Genomic DNA, 16,161 nt, shown 5'->3' on the forward strand with positions numbered 1-16,161 from the left:
AAAAATTATATAAACAGATCGGGACATCACTTCATAGGGGCTTGAGAACTGTCTCAGGAGCCTCTAGAACCACTCATGGTAATTGTTGCATATCTTTTAAATGTGTTTATTTGAAAGTACTGGAAGACTTCCAAAAAGTTTCTGTATTTAAAAGGGCAAAAAGGATGTCACAGTGGATTTAGCCCAGGACAAAAAAAAGTAAAGGTTAACGTGGACTTCTGTCAGTGAAGGCTTAAAAGCTAAAAAAAATTAAAATAATAAAAATAATTAATGCCAGTCACTACGGTTTCATGACAGAAGGATTTGTGAGACAAAGCTGATGTATTTTTTTAATAGGATTTTGTGTCTGGCCTATATTGCTATATTAAACTAATTTCTTTTTAAAGCAGTAAATCATTGCAACACAATATTTTGATACAAAAACGTGGATTACATGTAGCTGAGACACTGAAAAGATTAAAAGTCTCCTGTTGCTTAAAGTGTAACTTTTAATGGGATGAGAAAGACCTACATCTAGTGGGTCTCCAATGTATTCGTAGCCCAGTTACACTTAATCAGTAATTTTGTTGGTGATATAATTTTTGTTGCTTTATTTTTCAGATAATGCAAAGAATATTGGAGAAGCATATCTACAGTTAGTCATGTAGCTCAGTCATCAAAATACAGTAAAACTGTAGTCAGTAACAGAAAACTTAGGTTGGGAAACCCTATTTTGAGAATACGAGCATGATACGAAGAGAGGCAGGGGGAGCTGGGGCAGTTTAGCCTCCAGATGAGTAGGCTCCGGCGCATGAACTGAAACACAGGAAATTCTATTTAAACACAGGAAGAAGTTTTTCACTGTGTGTGGTTGAACATTGGAACAAGTTGCCCAGAGAGGCTGTGGAGTCTCCATCTGTGGAGATACTCAGAACTTGACACAGTCTTGGGGAACCTGCTGTGGTTGAGCCTGGTTTAAGCAGAGGGTTTGAACTAGTCAATCTCTGGAGGTCCCCTCCAGCCTCATCCTGATTCTGTGACTCAGGGGAGGGCTTGGAGGTGTGCTTATCTGCGGTGTCTGTAATGCCATGGCAAAAGGGCTAGTGCAGTCCGCATATAGAAAAGAGGCCATGAAGTTGGCAAACTTGTAAAATGTTGACGTTACACAGCACTGCAAGACTGCCATTAGTATATTGTCTTGAATTCCGGTGGCGTGTTTTCCTGACATGCTTAGAATGACAGTGGTGGTTGTCTACTGTAAAGAGGGCCTTTAATGGCAGGTCAGGTTTTCTAGAGTCTTGGGGGAGAGGAGGCAAGGCTCACCTGGCTCCTCCACTTTAGGATTTGATCAAGTTTATCAAGATAAATGAACCTACCTACTCTTGATGATCAGTGGGAGTAGGTGATTGTGGACTCTCTGGTCTTCTGCCTTTAGCTCAAGTGTAGTGTTTTTTTGCAGACATGACCAGACTAAGGAAGGTATTTGGGATAAATATTGGGTCATGTAGTATTGGGTAGTATTTTGATGAAGCTTCTTAGCCTGAAAATGTTGGGAAGTTAGACTGGATGAGCTCATATCCTTTTTTCTCTTCTCCCCCCAACTCTATTCAGATCTGAGAACGTTATTATAATTGGGAAAATTGCACTCTCTCATCTGTGCATTGAACCGAAGCAGATAGAACGGATGGGAAGAAGTACTGCTCACCACTGAGATTCATAGGCAAGATTCCCAGACTACTTCATTGAAGACATCTAAAGCAGCGCAGCCTGGCATCAAACTGCTTCCAGTTTTGGATGCAGGTAACAATACTTCTGATATATTTGTGGTGTGTTTCTTAGGTGAGAAGGGGAATGTGTGTAGGTCCCTATTTGACAGGCATAAAACGCAAGACACAGGAGTTAAGTGGCTCGCTAATTCAATGTAGAGTTGGGGTCCTGGGCTCCCTGCTCTTGCAGTTTGTTGCCTCTCCTTGTGGGTCACTGTGTCCATGCAGAATATCGTCAATTCCAGAGCAAATTCATTAGTTCGGCTTCATCCTGTGCTTTGTGAGATGATACTCTTGATTGTTTATGAAGGTCCTACATTTCAGATGGATCAAGTTGAACTACTTTTCTTGTCTCTCCGTGTGGTGCTTGTTTGAGCAGGCAGCAGGGACTACAACAAGCACTTCAGTGTGTACAGTCTGGGGACTGTCTTTCTTCATCTGCCTTAGTTGGGTGGTGGCCCTAACGGGCCCCCTAAAGAAAAGGAGACTAGATTGCTTTTTGAGCCCAGCTCAATGGATATGGAGTTCTTGGTGTATAGTAGGTGTCTGCTAATGATTTCTCCTGTGCCTGCCCTTAAAACAGTGATAGAGCTCATGCCGTGCTTCTAGTGTACGGTAAGTCTGACAAAGTTACAGGTCTTGGGAATCAAAGGAATTTTTCAGTCAAGGCAAGATTAGCAGAATACTTGCTGACTTCTTTTCTTCCCCTTTTCAATCAAAACCCGGATTCACATTTTTGCAACAGAGGTGGGAAACGTTAAGATCATGAATGAGGTACGTCCGTTAACAATTGTGCTGTACTTGTAATTCAAGTAGACCAACTTCATATGGCTGTAAACTACTGACAGACCTGAGAGACGGTTGGGCCCTACAGTGAAATAGTGACGACCAAAAATGTTTGGCCATTCATATACGTATCCCCTATTTACCACCCAACCTCCTCCCCCAGGCAGTCAAAATATGTGGAATTCTGCTGTTCAAACTAATGGTAGTCAACAGCAAACTGATATTGTGTTTTATACTTTTGGTGGGGAAAATTAGTTTCCTCACACTGAGATTTAATAAATTTGGTTGTATCTTCAAGTTTTCATTTGTGTGTAATAAACTAAATGAAAATCTGATTACTTTTTTGTGAATTTTACATGTAGTGGACATATTAGTCAGTATTTTAAGGGAGGTCCCCCTGCTCCCCAGTGTCTCTAATGCATTTAAACCAGCTGGGATTGCCTCTCTTTAGGGAAGGGTTCGTGCTTCCCTGCACGTAAAACTGCTCTAAGCCTGGTCTGTTTAGGGAAACAAGCCGATGTGACACAGGGCATGTCAGCGCCGTTCCTTCTTCTTGCCCCCTTCTTTTCCAGTAACTTCGGAACTCATCAGGCAACTTGTACTAAATTTGATGGAAGAGTGATGAGCTTAAAGGTTTTAAGCTCCTATGTGTTAAATTAAAATACGGTCAAGTAATATTACGGGGCTGCAACGAGGGAAGGGCTGCAGTGTGCGCTCTTAGGAGACAGCAGAGATTTCAAGTATTTCTTAGATTGTGTTGCTTATATTGACACATATTTCTTCTAGTGCCCTAATTGATTTGTATATTCGACTCTGAGGCATTGCAACTGTGCTAGCGCTGTACTTGTATGCCATAGTAGGTCTCCGCAACAAGGAGATTGTTTGAACTTTTACGGTCAGGTTATTCTAATGAAGTTTTTATTGGCTTGTTTTGGTGCTTGTGACACTCTCTTACTCCCTCATCTTGCCATTTCCTTACAGTAGTTATTTTTGTTCTTAGCATCTAGTTTTTTTCAGGGAATTTTTATTTTTAAATTCTAGAAAGTATCTTGTTAAGATCTTTTTTTCAGCTGCTTTTTATTGTAAAGATGTGGGCTTTATCCTTTCATTCTTCACTTAGTTTTATCGATTTTTATTATTAAAGAGATTATCAGTTGAGTAGTCAGGAATCTCTAGGGAGTAAGTAACTTTCATGAGAACACCTTACTTTTTTTTGTATTTTAAAATTTTGTGGGGTGCAATCAATTAATGGCATACCATTCTCAGTGTAAGGTAGGAAAGGCTTGCCTAATTTGGTTGTCTTTAGCGACAGCTAGTGAGATAGAAAAGCCAAATAAGTTTTTGACAAAGCAGAGTTCTGGAAAGCCTCGTTCTTGAGTAGTGTGTTTTCCTTTAGGTTTTCCCAAAGAGTGGAAACGCCAAGGAAAAGCTTTCATGTAGTACCTGCAATTCGTAGGTGGAATTACTGTCCACGATGGTTGGGGAAGGTATTGTGCCCCACAGCTTGGGCATGTAGGTGCGGCTCTTCCAGGCAGATGATATACATGAGATTGACAAGAGAGGTCGAAGACGTAAGTCCTAACTAATTACAGGAAATAACAGACTTTCAGTTATCCTCATGAAATCAAATGCCAAGGACTATAAGTGTTTGTTATGAATTCATTTATGATTAATGTGTTAATTATTTGTCTGTGTCCTAAATTCTGCCGTGTTTCAAATTTAATTAAATTTGGGATACAGGAGTAAACAACAAACTCCAGGCCCTTCCTTTCTTCCACAAGTCACTTAGAGCCACCACGAGGCTTTCTCAGTGGGAGGTTTTGCTGGACACTAGACTGTAATGCCTCTGAGGCTCCTTCTTGGCCAGCCAAGCGGGGCCCACAGTAGTCCTGTGAGTTGGGCAGAGATGAAAGTCACATCAACTTAGAGTAGTGTCGTCTTCTGGTGTGTATCAGCAGGTGGGAGAGGACAGGTAGCACAGCCCCTGTTCAGAGCTGGGGAGAAACAGCCTTGCATAGGAAGAGCAGCATCTTCTCACCTCCGATGCAATCCCAAAGTGAGTGAACTTGATGTGAATTTTTGCCAATAAACTGTAAAAAAAGGTGTATCTCATGAGGACAGACCTATGATTGACATTATACAGGATAGGATTTTCAAAAGCTTGTAAGAGCCTGTGCTGAACTGCCATTTTCAGAAACAATTTAGACATTTTAGGTACCCAAGTCTCGTTGTAACTTCATGAGATTATCAGCTTCTCCCTTTGATAATGTGGCTCCAAGTTACTTGGGTACTTTTTTTCTAAAATCCTTCCATCATGCTTAACAGCATACGGTGTAGAGCATGGGGGAGACATGGACTGACATCCAACTAGCACGTGCAGGGCAATAGGGAGCCCGAGGGCAGGTGGGTGTTCACAGGGATGAGCGGCGGTTAGATGGAGACCACCAGCGCCGCTCCCACAGGTGACCAACTCACAGCTCCTCCTTTATTTGCATCAGGCATATACTGGGTAGGTAAGCACAACCTGTCCGTCTGTAACTCGTTTCAAGCTTCAGCGTGCAGTTAAGTGGCTCCATAAACGTTAGGGATTTCCACGTGTAGGCTTTGCTATGCAAGTGTCGTCGTTAAGTGTAAAAGGTGCATCTCAGCTGTTGGCTCCGTTGCTGCGCTGTTGTGGTGCTAGTGAAAATGCGAGAGGGGATGCAGGCGGCAATTGTGTTCTTGGCTATGCCGGCCTAGGACGAGTGACTCCAAGGACTGTCCTCTCCTGTGGACTTCTCTCAACTCCCTCTCTCTTATGCGGTTTGCAGGCGCAGAGGTGAGCCCTTCCCACTGCACTTCTGGAGTGTTCAGCTTGTCCACCGTTCCCTCCGGAGAAGTGGTGGGACGCAGCCGGAGTGCTGATGACCAGCTGGATTGTGGGGTGCGTCTGTGCACTGTACCCGCTGCATTTTTGTTGTCTGAAGGCATTTCCTTCTAACTTCATGCATTTTTCTTGTGTGGTCATGTGTCCTGTTCACAAAGGACATGCAACTATGTTTTAAATTGAATGCGTTTCATTTTTAACAAGGCCGCTTTTCACAAGTAAAAGCCTAAAGGAAGCCTAGCTGATGAAGTAAGATTTTATTGAAATTATTGGAGGCTTACAAAGGATAAAGCTTAATTTAAACCCAGGAAAAATTCCAAAGTTTTTCATTGTTCTTTTAGGGCATTATTGCTAACAGCTTATTTTTTTTCCTGAATTATGAAAACGTAGCACTTCAGAATGAGGAATATGTCTTGGTGCAAAGCAAAACGATATCCTGTGTTCAAACGGTAGCAGCGACGAGTACAGCCAGTTCTGAATCATGTGGTTGCTACCGTGGAGGTACTTCAGAGACTGAAACTAGAACCCCTTCTAGCACTTCCATCTGCATACCTGTAATTCGCATCATCTTTAGAAAGGACTTTACCGCACGCTTGCAAAGCGCGGAGCGAAAGCGTGTATATCAAATGTCATGTTGCACTTTGCTCTGGAAGTGGCCGAGGCGTGGGGGAAGATTGCTGTAGTTTTTTAGAGGTGTAGCATGGGCTTTTCCCAGGCAGAAGAAAAGGCAAGTGTAGAACTCGAATTGGTGCATTGTCTGTACTCATATATGTTTATACATAGGCTGAAACGATCTTTTTCTGTTTTGGTGGTGGTGTTTTTTTTTTTTTTTCCCTAACAACTTGAATTTGAATATTACCTACTGGAAATTTCACAGGATTCTGGTAAACAGTTAATAATTATTTTTTAGGTGATTTCCAGTATGTAATCTCATTAACTGACTGTTCCAGCATACTTTGTAAGAGTATCTTCTAATTTTTTGTTTAATGAGACAAACGAGGGGTAGTTATTAGGAAACAACAGCTGTATAGGTGCTGGCTAGAACCTGCAAGTGTGCTGCCAGTTCATCTGAGCCAACGTGCTATGTAGGGCCCGGGTGTAGCCAGAATAGCTTTTGCAGGAGTAAATCTTAAAATACCAATTTTCTGTCTTGTTTTGTAATTTTTTTGTTGCTGTTTTTTTGTGTGTTTTGTTGTTGGTGTTTTTTTAATTTTTCACAAATAATATGTTCGTATAGCAGGGCAATTCTAAGCATGTCTTTGGTGTGTATAGGGGCACAGTTACCAACAATTCAAAAATCTCCCTTTTGGGCTCAGAGTATTCCAAATATGGACTTTATATATATACACACACATATAAAAATATACATATATATATGTATATATATAAAAATATACATAGTGTAAATCACTTTAGGGATATTTAACTTTTATTGGCTTAGAGACCCTGTAACAGATAGGGGTGCAGATCTGTAGGAAGCAATATTCTCACTGAGATCAGGGTGAGGCTTGTTTTGCTCTTTTCTTAGTGAAGCAGCAGCTGAAAATGAAAGCCTGCAAATTGCAACAGTGGCTTCCTTTCTTACAGCAAATACACGGATTTTAATGAGGTCAAAGGATTCACTGTGTAGCTTTCCAGGTGCCATGTACTTACCCACATCAATGAATAACCCATCAATATAATTTGTTTAAGTGGTGAGAGTGAAAAACTGAAGTAGTGTTGTTCTTGAGGGTAGACATATACGGCCTGTGCAGAACTTGTGAGCCTGGCTAACCTGGGGCATGAAAGTTTTGAAATAAAACCTGGATTTGCAGTGTGATTGCTTTGAAGCGTTGAACGAGCTTGCTAGGCCGATTCGTTCATCTGAGCTTAGAATGGAAAGTAAAACCCCTGCCTGCACCTCGGAGGGAAGCCTAAAGAGGAAATAATGACTTAAAAATGCTTTTATCTTCTGTACTGAAAGAAGATAAAGTTTGTTTTAGAACAAAAACTTTACGTAGAAAACTGCATTTTGTGTCATATTGTAATGTTTTTGGCAATTTTATTATAGTCTTTAAAATGCATAAGGGACTGTGCAGGTCTAAAAGCATTTGACATTGTTTTATGGTCAGCAAAAACTTACTGGTTAGTGTTGCATGTTTTTATTCTGTAAGGCTATTGGCAGCTCAGAGAGTTATGTATTTCTATATCTTTTGTGAAACTGTAATGAAAATGAAGTTATCACTGTGAAGCTTACAGTTTTGACAGTAAGAATGGCCCTTCGATCTCTGAAGGCTGCTGGTTTCTCCATACAAGTTGAAGCCATAAACATTTTATGGCACAAGATGAATTGCTGGGATCCAAACATAAATTTTAGAAAAAAAAAAAAAGAGAAGAAAATTGAGTGAATGCCTGCATCCTTGTATTTCTTGAATTGCTGCAGGAAAGAAGAGCCATATGGTATTTTGGTAACTTCTAATGCATTGGAAGAATATAGACTACAGGTGACTTGGACCAAATCCTGCAGACATCCTGTGTGCAGGAACATGACCTAATTTTAGTAAAATAGGACTTTATGTTCATCTTGCATTGTCCAGACTGCTGAAGAATGTTACCTGAACTACCAGATTAAGTACTTCTGTGTATGTAGTCGTTGTGGAGGGAGGGTGGAGTCCAAGACCATGGGCCCAAACCACAGTCTTTTAATTTTCTTTTTTGAATAGAAGAGGAGCGTGGAGGGAGAAGAGTATTTTCGTGTTCCTTCTTTGAAACTGAAAACAAAGGAGTCTGACATCCTTTTACTTTTTCAGTCAAGTGTCACTCATCCTGAAGTTGTAATAATCAATTCAGAATGGCTACTTACGCTTCTTTACAAAATTGGATGAAAGAGCCTTGCAGATAAGTTAAAGACCGCAAAAAAACCCCAGCTCATAACTTCTTAACTTTAAACTGAATTAGTTTTTTCTTTGAATTGCTTGTTTTAAGTCATGTTGCCATAGGTATCAAAGCAGCTAGCTATTATCACTTCTTTGTAAGGATTTCTGGTTTGGTTTTTTTTTTTTATATTCACGTTTCAGGAAATCAAAGGATAGGTCTTCAGACACGAAACGGAAGGTGTGTTGTTTTAAAGATATGCTAAGCATACCTATACCGAGTCGATCTAGGTATTCTGGGTACCAGCAGCAGTGCAGATGCAGCGACACCGGATTTGCATATGGCAGCAACGTAATTACATACTGTGCATTCTTGGAAAACGTTTATCTTGGTTGCTAAAGCTTCCTTCTGACTTTGGTGTTTTATCTCTGCTAGCTAGATTAAGCTAGCGCAGATACTGCTACTCACTACACCTACAGCTTTCTCCCAGGGTCCTTTCAAACACCACATGTTAGCTGCCGGCAAGTTTTAATGATACGTGCTACTTTTATCGATTTATGTTCAACTCTGCTTCATTTTAAATGCAGACATCCATTTTGGGTTCTTTGCAAGAGCCTACATTATTTGGTCTTTGGTACCTTGGAAGAAATCTGAAGCCCTAGACGTTTTAGGAATGGGGGAAAATCCTAATGGTTGGGTTTCCACAGTGACTGTAAACAGCTATGCATCTCCATGTAAGTAGTGTAGCAATGATTATCAGTCCATGAATTAAGAGGATACTCTGTTTTTAGACTTCATCTTACATCATGGAATGAATAGAAAAAATTCATTAAGACACCAAAGATAACTGCATGCGAAAGCCTTATTGCGCCACAGACTGAGAAGCAGTGTTTTGCTACAGTATTGTGCATAACATCATAGACGTGATGGACAACAAGTTAAATGGGAGCCACTCATCTGCATAACGTTGCTGTCATTCACAAAGCGTTCCCCGTCGCGAAGATGGAGCCGTCCTGTTTATCTGCCTAGAAGCACATACAGTGAAGTTATAGAAAAACAACTTAAACAAGCGGGACCCCCAACCCACTCATGAGTGCAGTTCTGTTGCAGCCCGTACAGCTTCTTGTACCAAAAAAAAAGAGGTTTTTTTGGGGATGCTTAGTATTGTTTTTACAATTGCATCTTTTAGTAATGTTTTTTATTCAGCGTCACTTTGCTAAATAAAGGTTTAGTTTAGTCCTAACTTGAAAGACTGGCTTTAAAGCTGCATGCAGTGACTGAGTTTCTTTTGAAGAGTTGAATCTGTTTATAGAATCTCACTACTGTTTTTAACTAACTTCTTTGCAACGTTTTCTTTCAACTTTCAAAATTCATTAGCTGTAAGCCATGTGTAAAATGTCCTCAGTCTTTGAATTGCTGTTTTATTTAGCAGTCTTGCATATCTGTGAATCTAAATTAAAAAAGTCATTTAGTGAGGAAATAGTTAATAACAAAACATTACGAATAGTGTTTGAAGAGGCTGTTAGTTTTGCTCAGGAAGTTTTCATTTTCTAGAATTTGTGCTGCCTCATTATTTGTAATATTGAAACTACTCCTTACCAATCATACCAGTCACTTACATGAAGAAATGAAAGTAATGTTTACAGTTTTGGGTGGAAAATACTGAGTTAGGCTTAGTGGACCAAAATCTGCTTTGAAGTGAAACGGTAAGAACCCAAAGTACTGCGTGGAGTGATCATTTTAACAGGGTTGCAAACAGGATTCGTAATATCGTTTTGGAATGACTAAATTTAGTGAAAAGTCTGACTTAAGCATTTTGTGAACCGAAGTCAGGACCGAGGTTCTCCAAAGCTGATGGCTAATGCACCTCAAAACTTAGTGTCAACTAGTCAAAAATTGGGGATGAAAGGATTTGGAGGCAAGTATGCAGAGCCTCTCTGGGAGCTGCGCTGGTTGTGCTGGTGGAAGGTGTTCTCTCCTCAGTCATGTTGTAGGGGCAATTTTTGCCCTCTTTTCATAGAATCACAGAATTGTTAAGGTTGGAAAAGACCCTTAAGGTCATCGAGTCCAACCGCTAACCTGTCACTGCCAAGGCCACCACTAAACCATACCCTCAAGCACCATGTCTACCCTTCTTTTAAATACCTCCAGGGATGGAGACTCCACCACCTCCCTGGGCAGCCTGTGCCAATGCCTGACAACCCTTTCGGTGAAGAAGTTTTTCCTAATATCCAACCTAAACTTCCCCTGGTGCAGCTTGAGGCCATTGCCTCTTGTCCTATCTAATCCTCCCCTCCCTGCCCACCCCGCCCCAAGGTTGGTTGACATTTGGTGGTCACTAAACTTCTTTTAAGGTCAATTACCCAACTATAATAAAGTGCCATCTTGTTTGAGTAATTATACTTCACCTCCTTTAAAATTCACTCTGCAGTCTCTGGATAACAGGCTAATGGTAACCTTTATTTTTAGGAGAGTCTGTTGCTGGCTGTAGCTGTGACAGCACGTTTTTGCAGGCTTTAGTTGTCATTTTTCTAAAGGTTTTGGAACCTCTTGGTGTTCAACATTTAGAGGTGAAGGAGCCTTAAGTTGCTGTTGGCTCAGACTCTCAGCCCAGGTTACGTGGTCTTTAGGCTGTTCCATCGATATAAAGTTCACTTTAAATTGACTTCTGGCATCCAGGGATCTTTCAGCTATAGAAAAATAACACCATGCTGTATAGCAGCAGTGAGAACAAGTTGGCACAAGGAGATGCAATCGAGGTACGTTATACTTCACCCACAGGATCAGTTCTTGGGGAGCAGGATTTAGAGAAGCCATCGGCTCCCTTAAATTATCACATAGTACTTTCTCCCTTTTCCATGTAGGTTTGACTGTTGGCAGACGTAATCCGGATGCTGTACTTAATTTCATGTTTTTAGTCATACATCAGAGAAGAACTATTTTTCATCAAAGAGCCAACAGAAATATTTGCTACTATGTTTTTAACTACGATGTGTTCTCTGCACTTTAGCACTAAGATTTATTTTTTTTTTCGGGAAAATGCTGGGCTCTGTGTCTTCCGATGTTCCGCCACTGCCCCAACAGATCTGCTTTTTTAATGACATCAGTGCAAAAAGACATAGCTGATAAACTGTAACTTAATTTTGTTTTTAAATTGGCCATTAAGTAGAATTTGTGATAATATTGCAAAATCAAGCAGTTTCCATAAAAAGATTCTGACTTGTACATTTGTTTTGTTTTATAAAGCACCAATATTTTTGTCAAAAAACTGTCCCTCTGCTAAGTAACAAGTTAATTTGTCTTTCAGTGAACAATATGAAATTACTGTTTGCCAGTTACATACAGGTTTGTACCTACTGCTTCTTTCCTAGCAACGTCTTTCAGAAGTTGCAGTGTGTTCTCTTTGAATATAAAGCAGTTTGGTAACACTAGAAACGCTTCAGAGTATATCAGCAAGTTGTTGTATTGACAGACTTCAAGAGGCAATACATTAGGCAAAAAGCAGTGGCGATACCTGCGGAGCACACCATACGTGCCCTTAAGCAAAAGATAATAATTAGTTGCTCGTATTCCCGTGCAAACTATCCCAAGTGTTGATGTTTATGAATTGCGAAGATCACTGCGATACCAGCTCGAGCTCCAAGCTGCTGGAGTGGTTTATGACCATTCAGTTTTTAATGTACACATAAGATGTTTTGATGAGGGCATTTTGTCCAAAGGGATTTGCATGTCATAATCATACCTCCAGTGATTTCACCACAAAAGTAAGCGTAGTTCTTCAAAGTATTTTAAGTGTGAACTTCCACTTCAGTATTAATAAACAGTAGGAATATCTCTGAAAATACCTTCGTATTTTGGTGAGCGAGTGGGATTCATTTGTTTCTGTCACGCTTATGGGATGATGGGCATTAAAAGTCATAAAGTGTCTGCTGGTAGGTAGCCCGCAGGGTGAGAAGTTGCCACAGCTTGTGGATACCTGTGTTGCTAATTAGTTCATACCCATTCAGATCATGCGTTTTGCACTTCAGTCAAAAGAAAATATTTGACTAGCATTGACTTTCTTCGGCAGTCTGGTAGAGTGGGTGCCAGTGCTGTGCTCTGTAAAACCGCAGTTGTGAGATTTAATTTAAATAAAATAATTAATAATTTAAATATATTTAAATAATAGTGCAAGTTTACACATCATCGATGTATTTTTGGTTAATTTGTACCACGTGTGTTTTAGAGCACGCTTGCGCAGTCTCCTGACAGTGGAACCATTTTGTTACTGCAGAAATCTTGGTGTTTTGTGGCATGTGCCTGTACTTAGGCAAAACCGGTTAAAAATATGGCCAAAAAATATGGTAAAAAAGGGGTCTGTGCAGAGCCCCTCTGTGCCAAAGGCTCGCTGACCGGTGGGGGTGTGGTGAGCTGGAGGGTGACCTTCTGTTATTTTGGGGGAAGGGAATAAAACTTGATTTTTCTTTTTTAAGTGGAGGATGTTGACACAAAATCTTACTATGGAAGCTCCTTCAGTTATCAGCTTTGATTCATGCTTAGCAAAAAAAACCCAAATTTCCACTTGCGGGTGGGAGGAAACACTTAACACAATTCCTTTAGTTCATTTCAGTGAATTAAAAGAAGATATTGGGGGAAAAAATGAGATCATGTGAGTACCTATTACCTGAACCATATAATTTAAATCTGAGCTATCTCCACTGAATTAGAAGAGTGGGAGGAGTTTGTTAGTCACCGCAGAAGGCAAAATGTCAAAATGACTAATTACGCTGTTGCAGGGCTGAGGAGATAAGGTTAATTCCTGAGAAGCAGAACAGGTCTTTAAGAACTGTGGTAAGACTATCTCCAATATAAATGCAGCTAATACTATTTCGGTATAATTACATTAGTTGTCATGGCACTGTTCAGGAGATTACATCGCACCGTCGCTTGCACGGGACAGTGCTGGTGGCTTCGTATAGGTAGGAGACTTAAAGCTGCGTCATGTTTTGAACGTGGAAATTCACTGTGTCTGTCTATGCTTGGTTTTCTGTGACGGTAGTCAAGATAACAAAAATATACAATATTCCATTTGCGCCTAGTCCTGAGAAAGCTCAGTGCAGGAATGTCTTCATAAAGAAATGAGTTGTTCATCTCCCCCACTAGCTTATGTTCTGCTGTGTAGCAGAGAGGAATTTTTATTTTAGATCGTAGGGGATACTGTATCGTGTTGATGGCCTCCGTCACGGTTTGTCAGTAGATCTCCTCCTCTAGTGAAAAGCTTGAATTGTGATCCCTTAGTGCAAAAAGAGTTAATTTCACCTTAAATATTTCTCAAAAGAGCTTTCCCTCTGCTACTTACCCCTCTGCTGCTTACCTGTTTCCAGTGCCTGGTTCTTCAGGTAAAATGAAGTTACCCTTGTGCTCTAAACAAACGTGCCGATTTCACATCTTAATTTGGGGGGGCTTCATTACCTATTTTCAAATATAACTACTTTATGAACACTTAAACGCAGCCAGCGCAACAGACTGATTTAATTCTGTCAAATGCAGTCCTGATGTAACACCTTATATTTCTTTAACAACAACAAAAAAAGATTTATTTATTGATAAATCATTTAATGTAGGTGCTGCTGGTAATCTCATAGTTTGCCAGTTTTGTTAAAACAGAAGCACTTCTCTAGGCAGAAATACTTGTGTTTACAGCAAAGGTAACACAGGAAACGATCTGAAATATTCCAACAGAATAATTTCCTTACTAACAGTATTTAATTTAGTTAAATTGGTGTTGTATAATCTCATTAACCTTTAAGCAGAAGTGAAGAAAATCTACAAATGCTACGGTTTACATATGCAAAATCTAAATTCCACGAGCATAGCTGATGTATTGAATAGCATGAACAGCAGTCATGCTTGCCAGAGTTCTGCAAGAAAATGTTATTTCACAATTGTTGAATGTAAAGAAATGCACTGGGTGTGGAGTCCTACCCAAACGCCATAAACAGGGATTATTTTTTTTTCTTCTGCAAGAGGTGAGCAGTTGCTGCACAGTGTTACTACTTCTGTGATAGTTGATTCATCCCTTTGCTATGCAAATTTTAAGTATACATGGATTCAGTACTTTTATTTAAGAAATATGCCTGCAGGCTGTATTGGTAGGCTTTAGGGAGATATCTGGTTTGGTGTGAAATAAATAGTTGTTAAAAGATCACATGAATTTATGTCTTAGAAGATGAAAAGTGATGCTGTGAGCGTTTCGAGAGCACCCTCCTCTACCCGGCGCCCGAGCTTGCCACTTGGTTTTGGTTTTTCAAAGAAACCTCTTCAACCTCGTGGAAAATCACAGAGCTGCAGGCCGGGCTGGGGAAGAGGAGAGCAGCAATGTGTCGCCTTAAAAACACACGAGTTAGGACTTGAATTTCAGTCACCCCCAGTCCCAGCCTTGGGGGGTTTGACCCTTGGAGTAAATGCTTGCTGGTCCTGGTCGAGGGAGTAGTTGCTTTTGCTTGAACTTCTGCCTTTACGCCATTTGAGTGCTTAGCTTTTAATGAATGGATTTAAACGCCATAATTCCGGTTTATGTGGAAGTCGTAGGCATTCAAGTTTGCATATTTTGAGTGAAATGGGAGGGAAAAAACTTCTGAAAGCGTTAGAGTGAAAGACTACTTTGGTACTTGCAGTTGGTGTTGAAGATTTGTCTTGCTAAAGTAAACAAAACGTTTACTTAAAAGCGCTTTGCTGCCTAATGTGGGACACGTTTTAATACACAATTACAAAATATAATAACAGTTTAATAAAATTGATGCTGTAAAATAGCTATTAGGTTAAGCCCAGCCCCTTTTTATTCTGTTACTGTCAAAAATATTAATCAACTCCTCACTTCAGTATGAAATTTGCTCTTGGTGCAGTTTTATTATCCTTTCTTTCTCTCATCCAGCAGCACCATTCTTTCTGCAGTGGCTTCTTTTCTGCTGCAGAGGAACAACATGTTTTGGAAACATTTATTCCTTTTCTATGAATACTTTTATTTTTGTTTATGGAACTCTGGTGAGGACTTTTATGCCTTAATGATCTAAACGGAATTAACTTGCTTGTTACCTTTCAGTAGAGACACTTTGAGCGACGACTACTTCTGCCTTTAAAGTATAAATCAGCCCAGAAGTTTAAATGCCAGAACTTGCGTTTCTTGTGCACGCTCAGGTAATATCTGCTGAAATTGATAATCCTGATGCTTGTCTACGCGAGAAGGTGGTTGTACTGATTTAGGTAGAGCTGATTGAAATAAATTGCAGCTCTCTAGGTGAGGCGGCAGCAGCAGCCTTCCTTGTGTGCCTCCTGGTCTCTCCTTTTCATACCTCCCCAAAATGCGCTTTCTCGTCTTAAATTGGTCATTTTTAATTCTGTCCTATTGTTTTCATTGAGAGGGATTAGTAAAGGTAAATCTTGGCTTTCATAGCATTAACATTAGCTTATATCTGTCATATCTGTCTCCTAGCTAAACTAAATACTGCTTTTTTTTTACCCTGTCACACTTTGTTTGAAAGAACTAGTCTACCTAGAGCTTGGTATGGGGTTTCCAGTGAGGAGAAAAATCATTAACAGATGTATTTTTTCAAAAGTGTGATTTTTATGTTGTTTGTCTTTCCTGACTGTGGCTGCACACCCACCCAAACCGTGCAGGGGTACGTATGGGGACCCATTTCTGGTGCTGGTGGTGCTGCTCGGTGGAGGTACGGCTGCAACCAAAGCCAGCGCCGCTCAGAGAGCCTGAACGATGGCCCCGCGCGGCTTGTCCGGGGAACGGCCGGGTAATGGCAGTTAGGCATGGAAACCATTAAAACCAGTTAGTCGTGGTTCTTTTGATGATACCGCTGTCAGAAGAAACAATACGCCGTGTAAGGTGTTAGCAGCAGATTAAAAAAATACAAGTGTAAT

At 40.4% G+C, this 16,161-nt stretch overlaps 1 protein-coding gene across 18 annotated transcripts in view; it reads left to right on the forward strand.

The window, feature by feature from the left end:
- The window catches only part of QTMAN (queuosine-tRNA mannosyltransferase), a 186,222-nt gene that overhangs the window by 25,018 nt on the left and 145,043 nt on the right, over positions 1-16,161 (forward strand). For 15 of the 18 annotated variants that reach the window (XR_012660581.1, XR_012660580.1, XM_075092800.1 and 12 more), the window contains one exon: positions 1,591-1,779. The exons of the other annotated variants lie outside the window; for them this stretch is intronic. The gene's annotated coding sequence lies outside the window, so the exon portion shown is untranslated. The remainder of the gene's footprint in view (positions 1-1,590; positions 1,780-16,161) is intronic. 18 annotated transcript variants of the gene reach the window in all.

The sequence above is a fragment of the Phalacrocorax aristotelis genome, chromosome 5 (assembly GCF_949628215.1).
Source record: "Phalacrocorax aristotelis chromosome 5, bGulAri2.1, whole genome shotgun sequence".
In the NCBI taxonomy this organism is placed as follows: Eukaryota; Metazoa; Chordata; class Aves; order Suliformes; family Phalacrocoracidae; genus Phalacrocorax; species Phalacrocorax aristotelis.